Consider the following 26,717-nt stretch of genomic DNA (forward strand, 5'->3'; position numbering starts at 1 on the left):
AAAACCAGTGATCACCTTGGAAACGTCTCAAGCCTGTTTCGTGTCATATACCACATAGAACTGTATGGTCTAATCCTTTTTTTATATGGATCAAGACCTGACAACTTGCTGCCAAATACTGATGGGAACACGCAGTGAATTAAATCACTGTGGTTTTCCTGCTACTTCCTTTAAAAATATTGCTGTTGGTATTTTTTTGTTCCTTAACTAATTCTCATATGCCCTGCTCTTTGGAAAAAAACCATTTTTTTTCATAACAGCTACTTATGATAAATGAAAAGCACAAGACCGTGACTAGTTCTACACCTAAAACTTGATCACAGATGACCAGTAGATACTGGTTTTATTGCCTATTCTTTTAGGCATTAATTATTTAGACTTTAGAAGGTCATCCCATCTCAAGAAGAAAATCCTGCTGCTTGGAAATTACAAGTATAAAATATAATGAAAGGATCATATGAACATCTAATCATAAGTATGTACAAGATGGAAGAAAACAATCTTTCTTTGTTGGGGTTCAGGAGAGACAGCAAAAGTGTGTTTCAGATTACTCAAATTAACTCCAAGAAGCATGATAATTTAGTGGAAATAAAACTCAACTAGAAGTCAGAAGAATTAGGTTCAAGTCTGCTCTGCTGCTATCTATGTGAGTATGAGAAATCACTTTACCTTTGGCCTACATTTTATCAGTTTTTACAAAGGGAGATTGTACTGGCTGACTTCTAAGGTCTCTTCTAGCCTTGAAATTCCATGATACCTTTACCTTCTCTCCTCTCATGCATAAACCAGCCACCATGCTAGTTAACACAACTAGTCTGAACAAATGCTATTGCCTCAGTTGGTCTCTAGGGGCTCCACCCAGCCGCCAGGGTAATCTGTCCTGAAGCATGATTTTGACTGTACTTCTCTCTAGGTCAAAAGCCTTCTTCCAAGGTTCCCTTTTACCTCTAGGACAAAACACATTGTTTGACATTTAAAGTCTTCCTCAATGTGGCTCCAACCTATGCAAAATTTGTATCTTGTGTTTTCTCCCCTCACACATTTGACATTCCGTCCAAACTGGCCTTCTCGCTGGTCTGTATACCTGACAGTATATTTTCTACCAGCGGTCTTTGCGCAAGCTGTCATGTATTCCTGTAATGGTTTCCACCTCTTCACCCCTGATTTTTGGAATCTTTATCTGGACTGAAGTCTTGGTTCAAGAGCCACCCCTAACTTTCCTGATTTCTTGAATTGTTAATACTTGCCTCCACTCACTCTTAAAATTAGTTAGCATCTATTTAGCATGTATTTTGTTTTAAGTTATTTGTAATTTAGTCCAACTTTCTCATTTTACTGATGATGAGACAGATTTGGATGGGTAAAATGACTTGCCCCAGGTCACACAGAGAGTTAGTGAAGAATGAGGATTTGCACCTCTGTTTTTAGACTTCAAATCCAGTAAGTGCTCTTTCCCCTGCATTACATGATCAGCATGTACACAAGTATCTATAAAATATATGCAGATAATTTAAAGAGGTAGAGAGGGCTAGTAACTTGAGGGTAGAGGGAAGGTAGATAAGGAAGGGTCTCACGCAGGAGGGAACATTTGAGCTGGGCTTTGAAGCTAGCTTCAGTTTCTCTGAGATAGCGTATCAGACATGAGGAACCCCTTGAGCAAAGGCATTATATACAGGGAACAATACTGGAATGCAGAGGCATGGAGTAATATAAAATAAGACTGGAAATATAAGAGGAAGCCAGATTACGGAAAATTTCAAATGCCAGGCTGTGGATTTGGTATTTTATCCTAAATGATAAAGTAACAATTGACCATTTTAAGCAGGGCAATACCATGGTCAGATCTATGTTTTAGAAATATCAGTTTGATGACTTGCAAAGGATATGTAACTCAAGGTTCAAGCTCATTTACATAAGATTCTCCTCATTGTTGGAGAATGATTACTTACTGCTCAGTTGCTGGTGAGAAGCAGAGTTAGTAAGATTTGAGAAGAGGAGTTTTCTTAGCTCCCTTCAGATTCCCGGAGGGAGAGAAAGACTCCAGGAAGGAGTTAATATGTAAAAGAGTCTACATAGCCCTATTCCCAACTAGAGATTTGGGGAAATCTCTCCTTGGGTGATACCAGGGACTCTTGGGAAGCCAGGAACTAGGATTTTTCCTCTCTGAAGCTCATGACAACTCCACCCATCATGAAGGAATTGACAGTAAGATAATTATTCTGTAATGCAGAGTCTTAGCCAAATGAGCTTGGAAAGGAAAGAGACTGGTGGCAATGAGATCAATTAGGAAATTATTGTGGGTACACCTTAGAGAATCATCCTCTTCTTCATTTCCAGTGTTCACCAGAATTAGTAGATGCATTACCGTTTTTTTTTTTTTGTATAAACAAGATGTAGTGATAGGATGCCAGATTAAGAGCCAATAGATTTGGCTTAAATTCTGTTTCTGAGGTTTACTAGTAATATGGTTATGGGAATGTCTATAAACTTCAGTTCCCTTATTTAAAAAAAACCAACATTATCCCCATAACCTACATCACAGAGTTAATACAAAGAAAGCACTTTGTAAATCCTAAAGCAAAATAAAAGCATAACATTATTTTCTTTATTAAATGTGTAAAATATGCTTACTAAAAAGTGCTTTAAATTTAAAAACCACCAAAAGCTTGAAGCCAACTATCATTATAAATCTGCATATCCACACACAACTATTTTTTTCATATGTAGAAAGCTAAAATTAAAATAAATGCCTTTAAATGGATGTAAACAGATGGCTTGCAGATTAGATGCAGTAATGTTAATATGGGAACAGATAAAAATTGCAACTAAGAAAATAGATCAGCCACAAAGCATATTTGCTTGATTATATTAGCTAAGAGGGCCCCTTTCCTTAATTGCTCCTCTCTGTAACTCTTTGATTCAATAAAAAAAAAATACTGAATTCTAAAAAGGAAGTTGTTCACATGCATATGAGGATGAAAGAGACAAAAACAGTTACCAGTAAACAAATGGCATCAATAATGGTATAAAAGGTCTACTTATAAATGTCCTACAGCATCTTGCCATTTGTTAGTACTATAACTAATTGCAAATAAAGAAATTATGAAAAAAACTCCTATGTAATTTGTAAATCAGATGTTATCCCAAAGAACTTAAGAAATCTCAAAACTTCCAGAACATGTTGTCAAACTACATAGAAAGGCCATCATCTGCCACTTGGACAGCTTTCTGATTTGTTCCCCTGTCTCAAGTCTTTCCACTTCATTTAGATGATAGAGTGATTTTCCTAAGGCACAGGCGTGACCATGTCATTTCACCTCTGATCCCTCACATATATACTCAATAAAATTCAGTGGCTCTTTCCCTGCTACCTCAGGGATCAAATATAAAGTCCTTCATTTGGCATTTAAAGCCCTTACATCACAGTCCCCTGCTACCGTCTTCTTATACTACTCACCTCCACTCACTCTGACTCAACTACTTGCTGTTTCTCAAACAGAAGCCTGACTTTCTCACCTCCAATCTCAGTGCCTTTGCACTGACTGTCCCTTATGCCTGGAATGCTCTGCCCCTTCATCTCTACTTCCTGGTTCCCCTGGCTCCTTCTGGGGCTCAGCTCAAAATCTCACCTTCTTCAGGAGCTTTTCCCCACAACTTCTTCATTCCACACCCTTTAACAGTGTTAAAGCTTTATTAGGAAAACTCCTTTCATGGAAGGGCAACCTGTAGAGAATGTCTTCTGTGTATGTTCCCCGATATGACTTGTATATCTGAAAATGTGCTGGCAAGTTGCCTGAAGGTCCTGGCAGAGAAGAACATTAAGATGATGGTGTAATGCTCTAGGCTTAACTTGTTGTGTGCCTGAGCCAACACTTCTAATAGCCTTCATTTTCCCTTAGGGTAGTAGATCCTGTTACCTGGTGAAATGCACATCCTTACCAACATGCTTTCTCTTCTGGTTTTTTGCCTGAAGCATCCACCTATTGCCAAGACTTTTTTTTTTTGCCAAGACTTTTTAAGACACATTAACTTTGAAAGAGAATGTTTACACATAGGGTAGAAAAAAGTACAAAAGGAACTCAAAACCCCTAAAGGTTTTTCTTTCTTCAGAACAATAACTACTGAGTACCCACTATAAGTGAATCGCTCTGGTGAATGCTGTGGAGGAGAATGATATCTTTTTGCAAGGAGTCTACAGTATTGTTAAGGAAACGTGGCATGGTGACAAGGTGGGACTGAAAGTAGGGACACATGAGTTTGATTTTTTACATTGACGCTGACTAACCATGTGGCCCTAAGGAAGTCTCCTCCTTTATAAAATAAGAATAATATGATTTGCATTTTCTACCTCACTGGGAAGAAAGCACTTTGCAAATGTTACCATAAAGCACCATGTCAATGCAATCTACTACTACTATTCTTGCTACTATAAACCTGAAACAATTAGGGAACAGAGGGAATTTTAGTGATGCTAACTGGGTGATGATGAACAGTCAGGAAGAGGAGAGATCCAGACTGGCTGAAGCTGCCTGTTCATGCAGGAGGTTCAACCCAGGCTAGTCCTGACTCAGGGAAGGAAAACAACTTCATTTCCTCAAGGAGAATCTTTACGAATTCCAAATATGAACATAGAGCACTTCTGCCAAACATCTACAGCCCCTCTTTTAAATCACTATAAAACTTTAATAGCTTTTTCAATTAAATCACCACTATAGGGACAGCAGCTTGCAGCAATTGCAGAAACAGAAAAAAAAATTGCAGAGAAAGAAGAAAAGAAAATGAGAAACAGAATCAGAATTTGAAAAGGAAAGGAAAATAATGGACTAAAACAAAGAAAGGTAAGCTTATCTACGTACCAAAAAGATAATCAAGTTATCTGAAAAGGGAAAAGACACAAGTCATAAAGCACATGATGTTACAGAGAAGGGAGCATATCTTTGTGATAAATCAAATCTAAGAGAAAACTGCCAACCTACAGCCTGCTAGAGGATTTGTGGAATGCATACTATTTCGAACCCAGCTACCATAGCATCCTACCAGTTGATCAAAGAACTAAACTGCTTTGTGACATAAAAAAGGATTTAATATGTTTAATAACAACTAGTAGCTTCCATGATTTAAACAATGCACATCAAGAGGAAAGGTTAAAATATTGTCGCAATAGACTGAACATTTATTGTGAAGACTGGAAGGTTCTTGCAATACTGGGGATGGATCCATGATCTCATTGAAGTGGGTATTTTCTCCATTGATGTAGCTCTCAAGCCATTCACACCAACCCATATATAACTCATTCGTACCTTCTCATAAATTCACTACAAGATAAATTCTACCCAAAGTGCTAGGAGTCTTCCTTGAGTTCTCTTTACATTACATGGGTAACAGTGGGAAAACCTCAGATATCTACTGGTTATGCTTCACTGATGCTTCATGATGAAGATGTTTTGGGAAGGCGACACATTTTTCTTCTGATATCCTTTGTACCATCTCTCTGGCGTAATTTCATATTTGCAATGATACTAAAACAATAATAGCTAATATTTCTATAGTGCTTTAAAGTTTGCAAAGGATTTTAAATATATCATCTTGTTTTAACCTCATAACACTGGGAGTTCGGTGCTATTATCATTCTCATTTTATAGATGAGAAAACTGTGGCAAATAGATATTAAGTATCTGAGGCAGGATTTGAACTGTCTTCCTGACTCCAGATTCAGCACTCTATCCTCAGTGACACCCAGCTGCCTCCATACTCTTTATACAGTGAAAGACTTCATGACAGCCACGTGTCTCTCCAATGTCTTTGGTATATATTCAACTTCAGTCCTCTGAACAGTGTTATGTTCTGTGGTTTATAGACATGTATCAGTATCATGTTTATAAAAAGGGGACGGGAGTGGAGGGAAGCTTTTGTTTCAGGGAGAAATTCAGGGTCATTTGAAATATTGTGTAATTTTTAAAAGGCAATCCAACTCATTCTCCTCATCCCTTTTTAATTTTGGACTCAACTCATTGCCCACGCAATATCTGTCCAAAATGCATATACTGACAGACAAACTATATGGATTATTTATCCAATAGTCCATGAAACAGGCAATACACTTGTTTTTTTTTTCCATATGAGTCTTTTGGCCTGGGTGATTATGGATCTGATTTAGGATATTCTCCAATGTTCCTGGGCTTCATACAGTCAGCATAATCTCACTCTCAAGCATGAACATCTGAAGGACTTCACTATCTAGCACGGGAAAATTATCCTGATCATAAACTAATCTACTGTTAAAGGAATAGTTAAGTTATGTTACAGTACTTAAGACAACGTATCCATTAGATCTTCCCTAAACGCATAGCATTATGATGTTCCAAAAATTGTTCGGACCAAAGCTGTCAAAACCATTGATATAGGAATCCAATGATTCTGTGCCCCTGTCAACTGTACAACCATATGTAGTTGTTCAATCAAAAATTAAAGAGGGTACAATTCTCAAACCATTCCGACTCTAAACATATATTCAATTCAATAAACATTTATTAAGCATCTGTTATGTGCAAAGTATTGCTGCGTCCTGTGGATATAAACATAAAAGTCAATAAGCATTTATTTTTAAGCCAATCATATGTTTCAGGTACTATGTTATATTCTACATTCATTTATCAAACAATGATTCATTTATGTCTCAACATTGTTCTAGCTGTTTACATTTATTAATTTTATATTTATGCTATGTATATATATTTATATATGTGTGTGTATGTAGGTGCATATGTATATTGTTCCTTCATTTTCAAAGAGGATCAGTGATGTCACAGATGTGTAACGCTATATGTGTGTACACATCTGTATACAGACAAATGTGTGTGTGTATATGTTAAATATAATGTACTCATTGAGCTCATTTACTGAAAGCAGGGATTATTCGATTTCAGACAGTGGAGAGAGAGATGAATACAAAATCAGGAAGAACTGAGTTCAAATTTGGCCTTAGGCACTTATTAGTTGTGTGGGCAAGTCACTTAACCTCTGTCTGCCTCCGGGTCTTCATCTAGAAAATGGGGTTAATAATAGCACCAATACCCCAGGGTTTTTGTGAGGATAAAATGAGATGATACATGTAAAACGCTTTGCAAATCTTAAAGATGTATATAAATAATAGCTTTTGTTAGCTCTTATTATTATTCATTCTTTATACTTGTATTCCCCAGTGCTCCACACGGCTTGGAACATAAATAGGCACTTAATAAATACCTGTTGATTGACTGATGGACTGATTCAATACCATCCTTAACTTCAAAGAACTTAGTGTCAATAGTATTTTTTGGGTGATACAGGACTTTAAGTTTCACAAAGTACTTTACTTGTTTGCATGAAACATCTCATTTTATCCTCACAACAATACTGTGAGGTAGGTACTATTATTATCACCACCTACTTTTTACAGATGAGGAAACTGATGCTGAGAAAAGTTAAGTGATTTGTCCAGGTTCATACAGCTAGTACTCATCTGAGGCAAAATCTGAATTCAGGTCTTCTGACTCCAAGTCCAGTGCTCTGCTCACTTGCACCACCTAGTGGTACTGTTGGAGATCACGAACAAATTCAGAAATCAATGGTATCCTAATGTGTCTCTGAATATAAGCTAAGAATTGAATTTCACCTAAATGGAGAGATATAGTTCCCTAATCCTCCAAACCCCTTAAACCTGAAGAGCAGTAAAAGAGAAACTGAAAGAGTGGGTGGGCAGTCTTTGTCCATTCTGCTGGTTAGAAACATCTGTGTAAGTAAGACTAGTGGTATTACTGCTATGCTGCAATTCTTAGGTAACACAGAATAAATTGCTGACACCAATGATTGATATGCATTGATTGAATGACTGGAAAATTAAGTCTCCATATATGTTTACTAGATGCATTTAGTATGTCACAAGCAAAGTTAGTCCTCCATGGCCATTGCCTGTTGTTCTGATCTATATCTTTTTTTTTTCTTTTTTGGTGAGGCAGTCAGGGTTAAGTGATTAGCCCAGGGTCACACAGCTAGTAAGTGTCAAGTGTCTGAGGTCATATTTGAACTCAGGTCCTCCTGAATCCAAGGCCAGAGCTCTGTCCACTGTGCCAACTAGCTGCCCCCTCCCCCATCTATATCTTGCCACTGGACCCAGATGGCTCTGAAGGAGAAAGTGAGACTGGTAACTTTGCACAGCCCTCCCTCACTTAAATCCAATTCACTTGCAAGTCATGGCATGACCTTCCTGATGTTATGGACCTCTTCAAGAATGAAGGACAAACAACAACAACAATAACCCTTCAGCACATCCCATGGCACAGGGCTTGGCTATTGCTGTGGAGAAGGAAATTGAAAGTGGTAGGAGCTGTCCAGCTGAAAGGACTTCAGAAGAAGCTGGAAGTCAGCATTGCCACACACTAGAGGGCATAAAAATATGCACTTACGACTCACAAGCCAAATGACCATAGCAGACTGAGATAATGATGTTACATACTCATTCCTGCGTAATTACAACATGAATCCCAAATCTTGCCCTTGGTACTCTTCTCACAAACTTTAGTGTGACTGCTGATGTTGATCCTTATTTTACTCCTGACTCTAATTCCATACTGCTTCTTTTTCAAAATATACCTGCTTGTATCTTGATCTTAGATTGTTTACAATGGTATTCTGGCTTTTTAGTTTAATCTGCATTATTGACATCTTCTCCATCACTTTCTTAAGTGAAGACAACTAAAACAATAAATCAAGCCCTGATTTGTAGTGTCTGATTTCTGAAGTATGAATACTCACATTGCAAATTTAACAATCAGTTCACAAGTGGGTTAGAACTGGCTCCAACACAGTAGAGTAACTCTGAGCAGGGACTTCTCACCTACACTTACTTTCATCACTCCCTGACCTCCACACTTGCTCCCCAAACTGGAGATGGCACAGTCAGCACACTGCTTAGTCACAGCCTTTGACAAGATCCATCCCTACTCTCAGTGAGGCTTGGCTGATTGAGGGGTGTTGAGACAGAATGGTAACACAAACACTCAGCAAGTACAAGTATCCACTTGAGAGACTGCAGGGTGCAAGAGCATTGTGGAACAGCGTGGCTGGGGGCCCTCAACTGTGGCTTGGGAGTGGAGAGGAGAACCCAAGGTTGAGTCCTGGTACAAACCTCAGAAAATAACAGTAAGAAATACCTGAGGCTTGGGGCATCATTCCTATACCTTAGGACTATAACTTGATTACACTAATAGCTGTTAAAAACAAAACAAAAGTAAATAAATAAATAAATGTGTAAACAAAGGAGAAAGACCTCAACCCTAGATAGTTACTATGGGAAAAGAGAAGATCTTGGTTCATACTGAGAGGAAGATAATGGAGCTAAAAAGAAGTCACTCCTTTTTCAATGTGAAATGTCGAATGGTCCCAAGCAGTTCTTGGGAACAAAAAGAGTTCTTGGAAGAACTTGAAAAGGACTTTAACAATCAAATAAGAGAGGCTGAGTTAAACTTAGGAAAAAAATAAGAGCAATGCAAGAAAATCAAGAAAATTATGAAAGAAAAGTCAACCAACTTGAAATAGAGAATCAAAAACTTAAGGAAGAAAATAATTCCTTGAAAACTAGAATTGGGCAAGGGGAGAGCTAGACATTCTAAGACACCAAAAAATCACGAAACAAAACCAAAAGAATGAAAAAATAGAAGGGAAAGTGAAACATCTCATCAGAAAAAAATAACTGATTTGGAAAACAGATCAAGGAGAAATAACATAACAGACTACCCGAAAATTATGATTAAAAAATAATCTTGATACAATATTATAAGAAATTATCAAGGAAAATTGCTCTAAAGTTTTAGAACAAGAAGGCGGAGCAGAAATATAAAAAATCCACTGATTACCACCTGAAACAGATCCCAGGAAGAAAATTTACAGAAATATCATAGCCAAATTCCAAAGTTCCCAGATTAAGGAGAAAGTATTAGAAGCAACAAGGAAAAAAATTAAATATCATAGAGCTTCAATAAGGATTACAAAAGACCTAGCAGCTACTATGTTGAAAGATTGTAGGTCTTAAAATGCCATATTTCATAGGACAAAAGAGCTGAGGTTACAACCAAGAGTAACTTACCCAGGAAAGTTAAGTATAATCCTGAATGGGGGAAAAAATGGTTATTTAATGAACTCAAAGACTTTCAGATTTTTGTGATAAAACCCCCTAGAACTTAAGGGGAAATTTGACATATAACATACAGGAGACATACAAGATAAACATTAAAGATCAATAATAAGGGACTCAATAAGGTCAAATTGTTTACTTCTTATATGTGAAAATATTAGTAGCACTCTTATGATTGTCATCATTGATTGCTTAATTTGAAAGAAAAAATGTGGACTGAGCTGAGTATGATGGGGTGATTCTAAAAAAATAAAACTAGAGAGATATTAAAAGGAGTAATTACCTCATGGAAATGAGGCATAAAAGGAAAAACTGATACAGAAGAAGCTAGTAGGGGGAAGGGCAGGTAGTGCTGGTAGTGCTTTCATCAGGAATGAGTTTTATATATATAAAAGGTTATAAAAGTCTTCTAAATTCAGAAAGAAATAAGAGGGCAAAGGGATGGGGGGAGGTTAAGGAATAGGAGGGCAAGGTAGCAGGTAGAAATAAAGCAGAGGACTGAAGAGGGATAGGGTAAATAGAGAGAAAAAAATAGTGAGGAAAAATAGGAAGGAGGAAAATACACAAGTAATTGTAGCTTAGAATGTTAATGGAACAAATTTACCCATAAAATGGAAATGGATAAGAGATTAAAAATTTGAATTCAACAATATGATACTTTCAGGAAACATAAAAATGAGAGATACACAAAAAGATAGAATAAGGAGTAGGAGTAGAATTTGGTATGTAAAAAAAGCAGGGATAGTAATCATGATCTCAAAGTTAAAGTTAAAATAGATTTAATAAAAAAATGAAAAACAGAGAAACTACACTGTGTCAGCAATATTCAGTATTGTTTTAGACCATTTAAAACACCTACACAGTATAAAATACCTGATCGTATACTTGCCAAAACAGACACAGAACCATATGAACATATATATGCATATACATATATATGTATATATATGTATACACACATATATATATATATATATATATGTATATATAAAAATACTTTTTACACAAGTAAACTTAGATCTAAATAATTGAAGTAATATTTATTGTTCATGGGTAGGTAAAGTCAACATAATTATAAAAATGACAATTTTACCTAACCTATTTATTCAGTGTCATCCTATTACTAAAAAAGTATTTTACTGACTTAGAAAAAATAATAACAAAGTTCATTTAGAAGAACAAAAGGTCAGGAACTTCAAAGAAACTAGGAGGAAAAGATGTAAAGGAAGTATATTCAGCAACATCAGACCCTAAACTATATTATAAAGTGAGAACAATGTTGAAGTGTTGAAAGGATAATTTTGATTATTTTAAGTGAAAATTTTCTTGTATAAATAAAATTTAAATATTCAAGAATAGAAGGAATGCAGAAAATTGGGGGAAAACCTTCACAGACAATCTCTCAGATAGGATGTGACTGGATTGGAACATTGCTGTGGTGTAGGAAATGATGAGCTGGTTGATTTAGAAAAACATGGAAAGACTTGGACTCCTGAAGGAAGATGCTATCCACCTTCAGAGAAATAGATGATAGGAGGAAATAAACCTAGTATAGTCTTGTGTATAAGTGTATATGAATATGTTTGTTTGTTTGTGTGTGTGTGTGTATCCATGCTTAATGGTAGCAAGTATTCCTCTTAGCAATCATGAACAGACATGACATTTTAGGATTATTAAATGTATGTTGTTTGATACTTTGAACAAATTAAATGCAAAATGCCATCAAACATATGGAAGAGTATTGATTTGTTAGCAGTTTAGTGCCCAACTTCCAAGCCATGACTTTCATATCCAAAATACATAAATTAGTAGGTTGTCACATCAATTAGACAAACATTTAAGTTAGTCTGGATCTATACTGAGAAATGATGCCAGGGTCACCAAAGTTAATTAAGGTAGATACAAAGAAACAAACCATAATTATTCATGTAGGTTAACCATTTTAGGTATTTCTCACAAATGCAAAAAAAAAATTCTTCTTTTAAATCAAAATGAACCCAAAGTCTGACAAAGTGTGCCTAATTATAATGTTTATAAATCATCTAGCACTGAGCTTCATTGAGGCATGGGTCCAACACAAATAATGACTATAATGATGCAAATGAAAGCAATTATTTGAATGTAAATAGCTACAGCTTAACACAAAGTTCCCAAATGCTGTAAATGCCATCCCATCTCTAGGAAGAAATCAGCAAAAGTTTACCAAGTGGGAATTTTTTGTCTTGTTTTGGGTTGTTCATTTAAGGACAAAAATTTTCATTGGTAAAAACATATTTCCAAACAAAACAATCTCATTATACTAATAGTAAATTAAATAGTAAAGAAATGTTTTAATTGTGGTTTATGCTTCATTTAAAGTAAACAATTGATTTGTAATTTTTATAACCAGTACAAGTACTATGCTGAGGGTTATAAGAAGTATAATAGTGAAAATCATAAAAATTGAATAATCATTGCCTTTCAAATGTTCAAAATTTCACTAGAGAGAAAAATATATGTGAAATATAAAAGAATACTTAGGTTTTAGCAGGGTAGAGACCATGTTTTATTAAATCTGTACCTGTTCTGTTCCCTCATCTCCACCTCCTGGCTTCCCTGGCTTCCTTCAGGTCCCAGCTAAGAGCACACCTTCTACAAGAGGCCTTTACCAATCTCCTTAACTTCGGTATCTTCCATCTATTGATTACATCCAATTCATCTTGTATATAGATTGCTTGTACATAGTTATTTACATATTGTCTTGCTGATTAGACTGTGAGCTCCTTGAGGGCAGGGATTGTCCTTTTTCTTTGTATCACCAGCACAGTGCATGGTGTACATATGTATATGTATATGTATATGTATATGTGTATGTGTATGTGTATGTATATGTATATGTATGACAATTAATAAATACTTGATGAAATTTTTTCTTTTGATTCTGCCGTGTTTTCCTATGTATCAGTTCATAGAAATCCTCTCAAGTCTCAATTTCTTATACTCATATTTATTTTTCTTAACCAGATTTTCTTGTTGCAAGAGAGGCTTTTATGCTGGTGGTATTGGAAAGTTAATAGTAATTAGATGAATATGTATATAGATGAAAACGTAAACAAAAAATGCCGATGACCTCAAGTATTTTTGTCTGTAGGTTCTTTGAGAATAATTTACAGAAGTTAAGTATTGCTTATTAAGACACATTAATAATAGTCAAATATTATATTACATTTCTGCAAAATATCAAATACTTTTATAAATACTGTACTATCCTATCATCTTCTCATTGACACTCTAACTATGATGCCTCTCTGTGACTTTGTGATTACATTACTAGTTAAGGTCACAGGGTAAAAAAGGCCTTTGCCAGCTTTGGTATTTTCTAGTATTTCCTCTTTTGGGTTTTCAGTGGTCCCTTTTTTTAAGGTGGCCCTTTTGTTTGCAGAATAGGTAAGCAGGGAATTATATATATAGCCTGAGCAGGGGTTGGTATTATAGAACATGTATTTCATGTGTTCTGTTGTCCCTACTGGCAAAAGAACATAGCCAAGATGCTGTGTACAATATTGACATTTGAACCTACTCTTGAAATTTGAGGGGGCACTTCTTTTCTGTAACCAAGAGGTGTCTTTGGAGAGCTCCATCCTTTTCTCAAGAGAGGCATTATATAAGGCAATTATTAAACAGGTAAGAAAGGAACAAGCCTTCTACATAACTGAATTTTATCACTTGAGAAATTACTCTAAGAATAATACACATTAGTCTAAGAATAACATACAAAATATGATACACTGTAAAATTCAAAGGGAAAATCAGAAAGCTAACAGCATTGTGCATATATAATATAATATAATATAATATAATATAATATAATATAATATAACATAATATAATATAATATAATATATAATAGTATTTAAATTTTTATAGGACTACAAAATAGAAGTTGACTCTGGTTACAATGTATCAGCAAGTAATACTTAGTTTCCATAACATATTCTCAAAGAATATGACAATGAAATCATTGAGGTTATCATGTAAGCAAAGCAGTCCTATTGCGTATTACTTGAGAAATTCCCTAACTCATTTAATTCACTTCAAACCAACAAATATTTATTAAGCACATGCTATTTACCAGGCAATGGGGAGATAAAGACACTAACATACAGCCAGGTACCAACCAGCCTGTAGATGCCAAATATCAAGTTTAAATTTTCAAAATATGACTGAAGGTGATAGAGGGAAGCATATTTTCAACCCCCTGGTCCTGGACGAAGCAGAAATAGTTAGGATTTTCTTATAGCATTTATCTGGGTCACCGCAGACTGTCAAAAATATGTAATATCCCTGTTCAGAGTCCTGTTACATGGTTATTTCAGGATAGAGGGATAATTGATCTATATTTGAATCACAGGATGCTGTATTACTGACAGCTTTTCAATATGCCCCATGACAGCTTTTTCAGGTACAGGGCTATCTAGGGTTTCCGGGTGGGAGCCATATTCAATCTTTTATTAGAATATTAGAGAGGAGAGATTTGTGGTGGTCCAGTTTAATGCTATTCCTTCCTTTCCCTCAGGAAGGCACTGACTAGGCCATTATTAAATAGGGTAAGCGATCAACAAGCCTTCCACAAGACTATATTATCACTGTGGAAGCTACTCTAGAAACCATTGCTCACACAGACACTTAAACAGCGTAAAACAAAAAGGAACTAAGAATAAAATCAGAATGCCCATAATACAAAAGTAACTAAATCAAGGTGCCAACAACAGATGTATGTTTATTAATTCTCTCTCTCCACATATATATATATATATATATATATATATATGTGTCTGTATGTATATATGTGTACATAACATGTTTAATAACATATGTAGGTATATGATGATATATGTTGAAAGTTTTGCAAACTGCAAGTACTATATAAAGAATTAACAGAATTTGATATTTTTTCTGTTTCTTTAATCTCTTGCTTATGAAACATATTGCATAGGATAACATTAACATCAGTAATTCTGTATCTGATTTTTGAGGCTTGAAATGGTAAGGAAATGATTATGCCCAATAAAAAGGGACACAAGCCATGTGATCCTTTGGCATTTTGCTATGCTTTTCATGGTTATTCACCTTGAGGATCCTCAAGGAGACAACAGAGTTCTAATACTATGGACATTATGTTACCAGAAAAGGTAAATGACGAATTGGCAGCTCCTTCTAGAATGGCCACAAAGTTGGAAAAGGGATATTCTAAGTCACTTATTTAAATTAAGGCTGGGTATCATATGCATGGCAAGAAATAAGTTCCTTGAGCCAAAGTATCATAAGAAGCTCAGTATCATTGGCACAGCAATGAGAGACTTGCTGGATTTTTTTAACTGGATTTTTATGACTCTCAGTGTAGCAAACTGGCTGTGTTCCCTTCCAAAAAGAAAGAAAATTAAAGGAGCAGTGTGTCTGGCATCATAAAATAGAATGTCCTACTCATCTTCCCTCATTTGATCCCATGAGGAACATATGTACTCACATTTTTAAATTTCAGAAAGCCATAGGTTTGTGCAAAAATTGTCTTTATGTATATTCCTCATGTATCAAGGACGAGTGATTTCACTGGTGTAGAAACTCCTTCACCTGATACATTTCACAAATCCCTTATGCCCTAGTTGATGGCCTTCATGAACTGATGAAACACAAAAGATTTATGAGATGATATGGCTAGCTTTGTAAATATAAAAATCCTCAATTTAGGAGATAATAGACATCCAGTCCTTTGCCAAGCTCATACTCAAAGCTTTTTGTTTGGCATGTCTTTTAAGAACCTAGGGTCACCTTCATGCCATGATGGAACATCAGAATACAGGGATATCTCATTTTATTTTACTTTGCAGATACTATGTTCTGGGTTTGGTTTTGTTTTTACAAATTGAAGGTTTGTGTCAAACCTGCAATAAGCAGGTCTTTTAACACCATTTTTCCAACAGCAGGTACTTACACAGTGCATATTTTGGTAATTTTCACAGTATTTCAAACTTTTTCATTATTATTACATCAGTTATGGTGATCCGGGATCTTTGATGTTATTTTTGCTTTTGGGCACCGTGAACCATGCCCATGTAAGATGGTGAACTTAGTCAATAAATGTTGTATGTGTTCTGACTGCTCCAGGGACCAGCCATTCGCCCATCCCTCTCCCTCTCCTCAGGCCGCCCTATTATTACCTGAGATACAACAATACTGACATCCAGCCAGTTACTAACCCTACAATGGCTTCAAAGTGTTCAAGTGAAAGGAAGAGTCAATCAATGCAGCAAACTTCATGGTTGTCTTATTTCAAGATTTTACCACAGACACTCCAACCTTCAGCAATCACCACTCTGATCAGTCAGCAGCCATTAACATTGAGGCAAGAGCCTCCACCAGCAAAAAGATTAACACTTGCTGAAGGCTCATAAGATGATTACCATTTTTTTTTTGGCTAGGCAATGGGGTTAAGTGACTTGCCCAAGGTCACACAGCTAGTAAGTGTTATGTGTCTGAGGCCAGATTTGAACTCAGATCCTTCTGAATCCAGGGCCAGTGCTCTATCCACTGCACCACCTAGATGCCCCGATGATTATCATTTTTTAAGCAATAAAATATTTTAATTAAGGTATATACTTTTTTAGACACAATACTATTACATACTTTATAGAATACAGTATACAGTAAGCATAATTTTTATATGCACTAGGAAACCAAAAAAAATCACATGACTCAGGGAAACAAAAAAAATTGTGTGACATGCTTTATTGTGATATTCACTTTGTTGCAGTGATCTGGAACCAAACTGGCAATATCTCCAGTGCTTTAGTACTGTTGTACTTTAGTTGAATGATTTAAATATATTTAGTAGAAAAATATATTACAAACAGCCCTTCAATACAGTGGCACATCAAAATCTTTCATATGTGGGACCAAATGTTACTTATGATGAGTGTTAAATCATACAAATTAAGTGAATTTTATATTTTGTTTATTTAATCTTTCCCTAATGAAACTTCCTACATGGGATCAATAATATCAACAAATCTATATTATAATACTGAGGTTTAAAAATGTTCAATGAAACATCATGCTTTGTAAAATGGGGCACAACCTGTGTGGTCCGTGTCATTTCTCTTAGTTATGGGAAGTTGTTCATCTCTAAATAAAGCCTGAAGAAAATGATGAGTATTCCAGTGCCATGGAAATGCTGTCACTGGTGAATGTAGAGCTTCAATTAGCAAATTCTTCTATTTCGAGCATGGCCACAGATTTGGAAGGAAATTGTGGTAGGTTTAAAGAAAACATGGCAAGAGACCCAAATAAGCAAAAATCATTCCAATGACATTTAAGGATGAAAATGGAAGGAAGACAAAAAGCAGAAGAAAAATGGAAAAGATCTGTAAAGATTACTCTGACACTTTTTTTCCACCTTTAAGTAAAATGGAACTACCCTCCTTGCATTCTAATAGAATAGTGATGGATGTGCTTATAGAGGACACAGAAATGGCACTAAAGAGAATACACATATAAAATGCAGCTGAATTAAAACCAAATATACATTGAGGAGAACCATTCTAGAGGAAACAGAATCCGGAGGGTGCTGAAGGATCAATTCACAAGGCATCTAAAAAGAAGGAAAAGATATCAAAGATGCAAAAACAATTTCAGACCTTATCAACATAGAAAAAAGGGACCCAGAGAAAGGGGTCATTAGAAAAATGACATTAGAAAAAGGAATCTCAAAGCTCAGGATCTCAGAGGGTGAATAATGTAAAGCATTTGCTTTGTGAAATCTAATTATGCTTAATTTTTTCATAAAGAAGAAAATAAATCATTCCAACTCTCTTTTCAAAGTCATCAATTATCAGATTGCCTTTACTTTTAAGAGGAAATCACTATTATTGTTTTTCTTTAACTAATGTATTTGACTATCTTTACTTTTTCATTTGCATATAAACACATATAATAAATGTTCATTTTTACAGCTGCCCAGGGCAGAAGGCCTACCAGCCATAGCAGGGAATAACAATTCACCAATTAAGTAATCATGCTTACTTACATTTCCTTTCTATAAACTCATTGTCAATTTGTTATAATATTCTATACAACGTGATGCCTGGTTAGCCCTGTAAAAATATTTAGTGGAAGACATTCATTTCTTATAATATCCAAAAAACTTTGTTCATATACACACATATATATATATATATAAACAAACTATATGTGCAACTTGCTAGCTAAAGGAACAATTGGTTTGTTTGAAATGAATGGAACAAAGTACAATTCGTGAAGTTACTAATTGTTCTTGCCAGTAGGGTTTAGTTATCTATTCTATTGGGGGGGGGTGTTGTTTTTTGCTAGGCAATGGGGTTAAGTGATTTGCCCAGGGTCATATAGCTGGTAAGTGCCAAGTGTCTGAGGTCGGATTTAAACTCAGGTCCTCCTGACTCCATCCATGGTCTATGCTCACCTAGTTGGCCCCTAGTTATCTATTCTTGCTCCCTTTCCATTTAGTGCTATTCAGACCATTGCTTGTGGGTTCAATCCTGGTATGGATGAAGATTGAATATAAAACATCACACGTATATGGAAAATCTTCTGCAAAGAATAAAATAATCTGGCTATCCTGCTACAGAAGTCTCCTTAAAATGACTCTTAATCTTAAAAGAAATCTGAGATTATGGAGAATAAACCAAATATTTTAATAGTTATCTGAACCTCACAGTTGTTAGTGGTTCCATTTCACCTTCAATCTTAAATGAAATGGACCTCATTAATATTTCCAACCACTTCTGCTTTTACTTAGGTTAAAATTCCTATAAGAATAAATTCTCTAGGGAAATTGTGTTCTTTTACTTTCAGGCCCCATTTGAAACAGGAAGTATCGGGACTAAAATGAAAAAAATACTAAAAGACTTATCCAAATATTTTTGAAGCTGCAAAAATATTCAGTGTAAGTTTTGGGCAAAGGTACAAATTGCTTTTTATTTTGTAAAAACTGGCTCACCCATCTTGGGTTTACATTGGAAAAAAATCATCTGAACAAGAGCTCAGCTCTGTTAAGTGTTGTAGACTTGCTTTTATAATAAAACTGGGATTTGTCTGGAGTAATGGATTTTAACACCACATCTTCATTCCACATTTCTATTTTAAAAAAGGAGAGTCCATTAGAAAAGCAACAACAAAAAATCCCAGGAAATAGAACTCAGGTTGTTGCTTCTTCAGATTGTATTTACTGTAGCAATATACACCAACAAAAGCCATTCATTACCCAATGAAGATAAACATGAAGATTCTGATCCAAATTCACTGCCTGTCTGCCAGTCCTATTTCCCAATATTTTCCTCCCCAGGCTTTTTTTTTTTTGGCAAAGCAGCATTTTATTGAAAGGTTTGTTAATGTGCTAGACTAATTTAGAGTAACATTTGGACATCTATAATCCACATGATAAAAAATATGCTAACACTAACATCACAAATCTTGTCCAATGAGAGTTTCTTAAGAAGAATGTAACAATGAAATCAATGGAGTTCATGTTGCTCTGTGAAATCGTGCCTTACTGATTTCCTAAAATCTGGCTCCCAGATTTTGTTTATACTAACAGAATGTTTCTCCTTGAGCACAGGAGGAAAATGATTCCGTAGAGCAAACAGGGTCGATCACAAAGTCTGTGCAGGTACAAGGTTGCCAACAACAGGTGATTTTTTTTTTTTAGGCAATTGGGGTTAAAAGTGACTTGCCCAGGGTCAGACAGCTAGTAAGTGTCAAGTGTTTGGTCTGGGTCCACATTTGAACTCAGGGCCGATGCTCTATCCACTGCGCCACCTAGCGGCCTCTTTTTGAAGCAGGTAGCTACAGAATATGTCGGTATCCTCTCTACCTAAGGTTTGTACGAGTATGAGATCATAGGAGCTGGGGGAGCTTAGATATCACCTTGCCCTACTCCAGAATTCTTAGGGCCTACGCAATGTGCTGTGGTGGAACTAATACTTAATTGGGAATCTAGGAATCACAGTTCTAATTTGAGCTCAATCACAATTGTATGACTTTAGGCAAGAATTTTAACTTATTGCTGTCTCAGTCTTGTTTTTGCCGTTAGTTTAGATTATCCTTTAAGGAACAGTTAGAATTTGGAGTTTCGGAGCACAGAAGAGCCTTCAATTCAACTATGTAATTCATGATGTAAAAAATAATATAAGTAGTCAAGATAGATTCAGTGGAGAGTAATAGGTAATTAATATAATGCTCACACAAAGATTTCATTAACAATGAGAGCTATCTAACATGGTCCTACTTTAATAATTCTTGCTAATTAGGTACTAATTAGGTTTAGTTGTTTCAATGCTGCTGGAGTACTGTGTGTTAATTTTTTGGGATCTTTAGTTTCATGGATAAAACCAATGTTGTCTTCCCTAGTTACAATTCTATTCCAAGATCACTTTGAGATAACAAAAATATGTAGATCCCGCAACATCTATCTAATAATGTATGAAGACAGCCATTGGGACAGAGTCAAGGTGACCCCCATATTTTAACCTTGCTCAACCTTTGGGTACAGTGCTCAACCAGCCTGCACTCTCAGTCCCTTTAAGACTAATTCCATCTCTTGCAGACTAATATTACCCCTTGAGGGCTACTCCCATGTCCTAATGATGCTGTAATGGGGAGGAGCTTGTTGTTTCGGTATTTCTAGGTCTTTGACTCTTAGTGACCTCATTTGGGGTTTTCCTGGCAAGGATATTGGAGTAGTTTGCCATTTCTTTCTCTATCTAGCTCATTTTACAGATGAGGAACTGAGGCAAATAGGTTTAAGTGACTTGCCCAGGGTCACAAAGCCAGTAAAAGTATCTGAAGCTGGACTTAAACTCATGGACGTGAGTCTTCCTGATTCCAAGCCCAGTGCTCTATCCACTGCAACACCTAGCAGTGGAGGTAAGGAGACACTAATCCCACCTCCTCATTGAAAGGTCTACCAATCAGGACTGTCTTAGTCTCATCTGGAAATTATTTTACTGCTGTCTAATAAAAGCAGCTCCAAGTTAGAATTTGGAGGCCAGTGCCACTACAGCTGCCTGATGTCTTTTTATGTCACTAAGCTTCTTTTATCTTATTTCCTGAGTTTGCCTTTAATTGACCAGGGCAAAATCTAAACAATATTTTCTTTTTTTAACAATTCCATGCACCTTTCTAGCTAAATATGTACTGTAGTGACTAAATTTTGAGACTATCCTTTGACAATTCTGATAATGCTTATACTTTTCTTCCATACCATTAATTAACTCTCTTCTAGCCATAGCCAGATGTTTTTGTCACTTTTGAATTGTCACCTTTTAAAAATCTTCAGTTCTCACAGCCACAGAAATAAGTGGCTTCCTCCACCTTCTTCTCCTGGCATTGGTTCTAGCCTTTCCATAATTCATTTCAGGTGTTCATTTATTAAGTTTTTAAAACACATCATTTGCAAAAGATGCCTTTGGAGCCAAAGGCAAAAAAAGAACTTCCTGGCCAGCAGAAAAAAAAATATTTGACTAGAATTCAATGAACTTGTGTCAGTGTCTTCCCTCTGTCATTGTATAATTCTCAAATAGAAAGCTGTTCTGCTTCTGCAACCATAAAATGGATCGAATAAGCTCACAGGAATTCAGTGGAATAAGGTAGCCATACATAAATTGTACAGTTATTTTGACTGCTAGTGGGTAATAGGCCAAATATTAATTCTACCAGCCTTACTGGGCTATTTTTCAGTCTTATTCTGCTTATGTTTGCATGGAAACTAGAGGTAGAATGGAAGCTGGGAAGAATTTCTCACTGCCCATCTCTATCCACTTGTTTTGCAGTTTTGCCAAATGGAAAGCTTAGGATTATTTAAAGAGGACACATTCCACTGACCCAGGGATACCAGAGGTGTTAAAAGTAATATTAGATCAAAACTGAAAGAAGAGTTTAGACTGAGAAACTAAGAAGTCATTGGTGGAAAGGGTTTCAAAATATAGACTAAAGAAGACTAAAGGCTTTTGTAGCTAATTGACTAAGGTCTATAATCACAAAAGAGCTCACTTGGGTCTCAGGCCTAGAGCCAAAGAGCCTAGAGAATTCTTCCTGTTATGAAGAACAATCAGGTACAGTCCAGCATAAGCAAGCAGACACAGCCAACAGAGAGCAGTTTTACAGAAAGAACAGGAAGCAAGAGACCCCAACATAGCAGGTGTTAATGATTTTGAGTGGCTATGCGCCAACAAGGTACTTGGAACCTGGGGTGGTTTTCTGGGAGCTCACTTGTCAAGGCAGGGTGGTGGCAGGCAGACTAGGTACAACTTCTAAGAGAATGTAATATCCTTTGGGGCAAGATTATTTGATTTTTGTCATTGTACCTGTAGCACAGTGGCTGACGTAGTAGGTGCTTGAGAAATGCCTATTTATTGATGCCTATTATATATTTTACTTTGCTACATTAACAGGTCTTTATGACTCACTAATGTTCATGTAAAAAAAACAGAAGCATGTTTTGTAAAACTTAAGTGAAATGATGCAAAGGATAGTAAGAAGAACAAGGAAAACAATGCATAAAATGATTAAAACAATGTAAATGGAAAGAAAATCAATGAAACAATCAGAACTGAATGACATTCTAATGGCCCAAAAGAAATAAAGACACCTCCTCACCTCCTTTGAAGAAATGTGAGGCTATGGGTATAAAAAGCTGAATACAATATCTGAGTTCAGTGTGTGCTAAATTTTTTTTCTTCTTTATAATAAGGGATTACTTTCTAAGAGGAAACAGGGAGGGTCAGGATACAGGTGATATAGAAACAAAAGAACAACAAAATTTATTTTCAAAACAAACAAAAATATCACAGGGCAGATTTGCATATCTCATACTTTTTCCTTATAGGTGATCCAAGGTGGCATAAAACAAACTCTCATTTGTAATCTTCTCAAGTTGCTTGCTTACGTAGGACCAAGATAAATCATTATAAGTATTCTCGACTTTTAAAAAAAATAATATTTGCAGGGGACAGCTAGGTGGCACAGTGGATAGAGCACCAGCCCTGATGTCAGGAGGACCTGAGTTCAAGTTGGCCTCAGACCAAACACTTGACACTAGCTGTCTGACCCTGGGCAAGTCACTTAATTAACCCCAACTGCCTAAAAATAAAAAATAAAAATTTTAAAATAATGTTTGCTAAGTAACTGTTTTGGCTATATAAACATTAAAGTGAACTTTCAGCCCTACCCATTGATTGGTTGAACTGCTTAAATCTAAAATATATGCACACAATCTAGATTCAGTTAATTATAGATGTTGAGTTTACACAGTTGATGTTCCAGAAGTTTTGTTATCAGCTTAAACTCATCAGAATATTGGGATGCTCCCTCTAAATTAATAGAGCCTCTCACTGAACAATCAATATGTTCCTAAAACATAGTCTGTGAATCAAATTTTTATAAAATTTATCATCTTGGCCCTAATTGATAAATGACCAAGGGAAATGAATAGGCAGTTTTCAGAGAAAGAAATTCAAATATCAATGAACATATAAAAATGCTTAAAATCACTAATAACTAGATAAATGCAAATAAAAACAGTTCTGATAATAAATAAAAACACCCATCAGACTTGAAAAGTTAAAAAAGGAAAATGATAAATGTTGGAAAGGCTATGACAAAACAGGTATAATGTGGAACTGTGAACTAGTACAGCTATTCTGCAAAAGCAATTTGGAACTATACCCAAAACACTTAAAATCTGCACACCCTTTGACCCAGTGATACCACTACTATATCTAGATCCCAAAGAAATCAAAGAGAGAAGAAAAGTACCCATGCGTATGAAAATATTTGTAACAGCTCTTTTCAAGGAGATAAAGAATTGCAAACTGAAGGGCATTCATTAATTGGGGAATGGCTGAATGAGTTATGGTATATGCATGTAAAAGAATGCTACAGTGCTATAAGAAATAACAAAGGAGATAGTTTCAGAGAAACCTAGGAAGACTTGTATGCAATGATGCAAAATGAAGTGAGAAGAACCAGGAGAACAATTTATAAAATTACAATAATATTATAAAGACAACCTTAAAAGATTTAGGAACTCTGATCAACCTAGTGACCACTCACAAATCCAAAGGACTCAAGATAAAACATACTACCCACTTTTTGATAAGGAGTACAGACTGAAACTTTTTTGGGGGGCTGGGAATGGGCATGTGTGAAATATGCTCAATGCAGGACTTTTTTTTGCTTGATTTTATGCATTTGTAACAGGGTTGGTTTTTTTTCCCCTCCCATTCTCAATTAAGGGATTTGGGAAGTGGAAGGCAGAGAATGCAAATCTGAAAATGTTTTTAAAAAAATCATCACACTGCAAAAGCACTGAAGGAGCTTACTATATGAGAAGATACTCTTTTACCTCTAGGTTTTTGGATTGCCACTGTGTCCTGGTTTTTCTCCTATCAGAACACTTCTTCTGAGTCTCTTTATTTTATTTATTTTATTCATTTTATTTTCTTAGGGAATTGGGGTTAAGTGACTTGCCCAGGTTCAGACAGCTAGTAAGTGTCAAGTGTTTGGTCTGAGGCTGGATTTGAACTCTGGTCCTCCTGACTTCAGAGAGAATGCCCTATCCACTGTGCCACCTAGCTGCCCCTTTCTGAGTCTCCTTTGTTGGCTCCTCATTCAGGTGGTGCCCTCTAACTGTAGGTGTCCCACAGGGTTCTGTCTTGGACCCTCTTCTCTGCTCCTACTATACTACCTCACTTGGTGATCTCATCAGCTCCTATCAGTTTAATTACTGTATCTATACTGATGATTCTCAAATCTGCCTATCCTGCCCTAACCACTCTGCTGACCTCCAATCTTACATTCTTAACTGTTTTTCAGACATATCAAACAAGATGTGCAGTAAATATCTTAAACTCAACATGTCCACAACTGAACTCATCATCTTCTCCCTAAACTTTCCCTTCATCCTAATTTCCCTATTACGATAGAGGACAGCACCATCCTCCAAGTCCTTCAGACTTACAACCTGGCTGTCATCTTGAACTCCTATTTCTTACTGCCTTCTCCACCATATCCAATCTGTCACCAAGGTCTGTTGACTTCACCTTTGTAATATTTCTTGAATATGCCTCCTTCTCTTCTCTGATACTGCTACCTCCCTGGTACAGTCCCTCATCAACTCATGCTTGAAATATTTTAATAGCCTGCTGGTGGGTCTTGAGTCTTTAATTATCACTGCCTCAACTCTTTCCCTCCTCAAATCCACTGACCATTAAGCTGCCAAAATGATTTTCCTAAAGCTCAGGTCCAACCACATCAGCCCCCATCCCCACTCAATAAACTCCAGCAGCTCCCTATTACCTCCACAATAAAATACAAAATCCTCTATTTGATGTCCAGTGCCCTTCATAACCTACTCCTCGACCCCTACCTTTCCAATCTTCTTACATCTTACTCCCCACAACTCCAATGTCACTGACCTCCTTGCTGTTTCAGAAACAAGACACTCCATTTCTCAGCTCCAGGCATTTTTTCTGGCTGTCCTTCATGCCTGGAATCCTCTCTCTCCTTATTTCAAACTACAGGCTTCCCAGTTGTCCTTCAAATCCCAACTAAAATCCCATCACCTATCAGAAGCCTTTTCCAACCCCTCTTAATTCTAGCGCGGTCCCTCTTTCAATTATTTCCTATTTATTCTGTGTATACCTTTGCATGCATTTGTTTGCTTAGTGTCTCCCCCATTAGACTGTGAGTTCCTTGAGGCAAGGACTGAGTTTTGGCTCTTTTGGTATCCCAATGCCTGGCACATTGTAGGTACTTAAGAAATGTTTACTCATTGACTAACATAGGGATTCATGTTTTGATGGTTTTGAACTTAAGTGGACTCTGAAGCCATTTCCATCTCTGCCATTCAATTTATGGGAACATGGTTGTTAATTCTTTCATAAAATTAAAATCTTTTCTTAATATAAATACTATATTCCCTTCATTTATCAATTTTGAATTTTTCTCCTTTTCATATATTACATTTCTTAAGCGGGAGCACACCAATATCCCAGACTAAAAGGCAGGAGAATGACAAGGTGACATTAGAGATAATTTAAATAAGTGTTCACTACAATGTAAGCTACTTGAAGACAAGAACTGTGTTTCTTTTTGTCTTTGTATCTTCAATCTATCACAAGGCCTTGTACATACAATAGACATTTAAATGTTTGTTGAACTAAACTGAATTGAGTATCTAGCATAGTAGGACACATATTAAGCTCTCCATAAATATGGAATAATGAATTGAATAATGGATTTTTATGAGGACAAAATGACATGAAAGTACTCTGAAAACTAAAAAAAGCACTATACAAACACAAGATATTATTATTCTGGAATCTTCCTATAATATGAATCACTCTAATGGGTAATTCAATGTAAGGCTATGTCTATTTTGGCTTCTATTTGTGGAGAGCTGAAATGAAAGTAAAGCTGTTAAATATAAAACATGGCCCTGTGGCATGAAACCCAGGTGTGTATGTGTGTGTATGTG

General features: G+C 36.0%; 1 protein-coding gene across 1 annotated transcript in view; it reads right to left on the reverse strand.

The window, feature by feature from the left end:
* The window catches only part of HMCN1 (hemicentin 1), a 495,504-nt gene that overhangs the window by 321,528 nt on the left and 147,259 nt on the right, over positions 1–26,717 (reverse strand).

Source organism: Phascolarctos cinereus, unplaced genomic scaffold, assembly GCF_003287225.1.
Source record: "Phascolarctos cinereus isolate Bilbo 61053 unplaced genomic scaffold, phaCin_HiC Scaffold_5;HRSCAF=322, whole genome shotgun sequence".
Lineage (NCBI taxonomy): Eukaryota > Metazoa > Chordata > Mammalia > Diprotodontia > Phascolarctidae > Phascolarctos > Phascolarctos cinereus.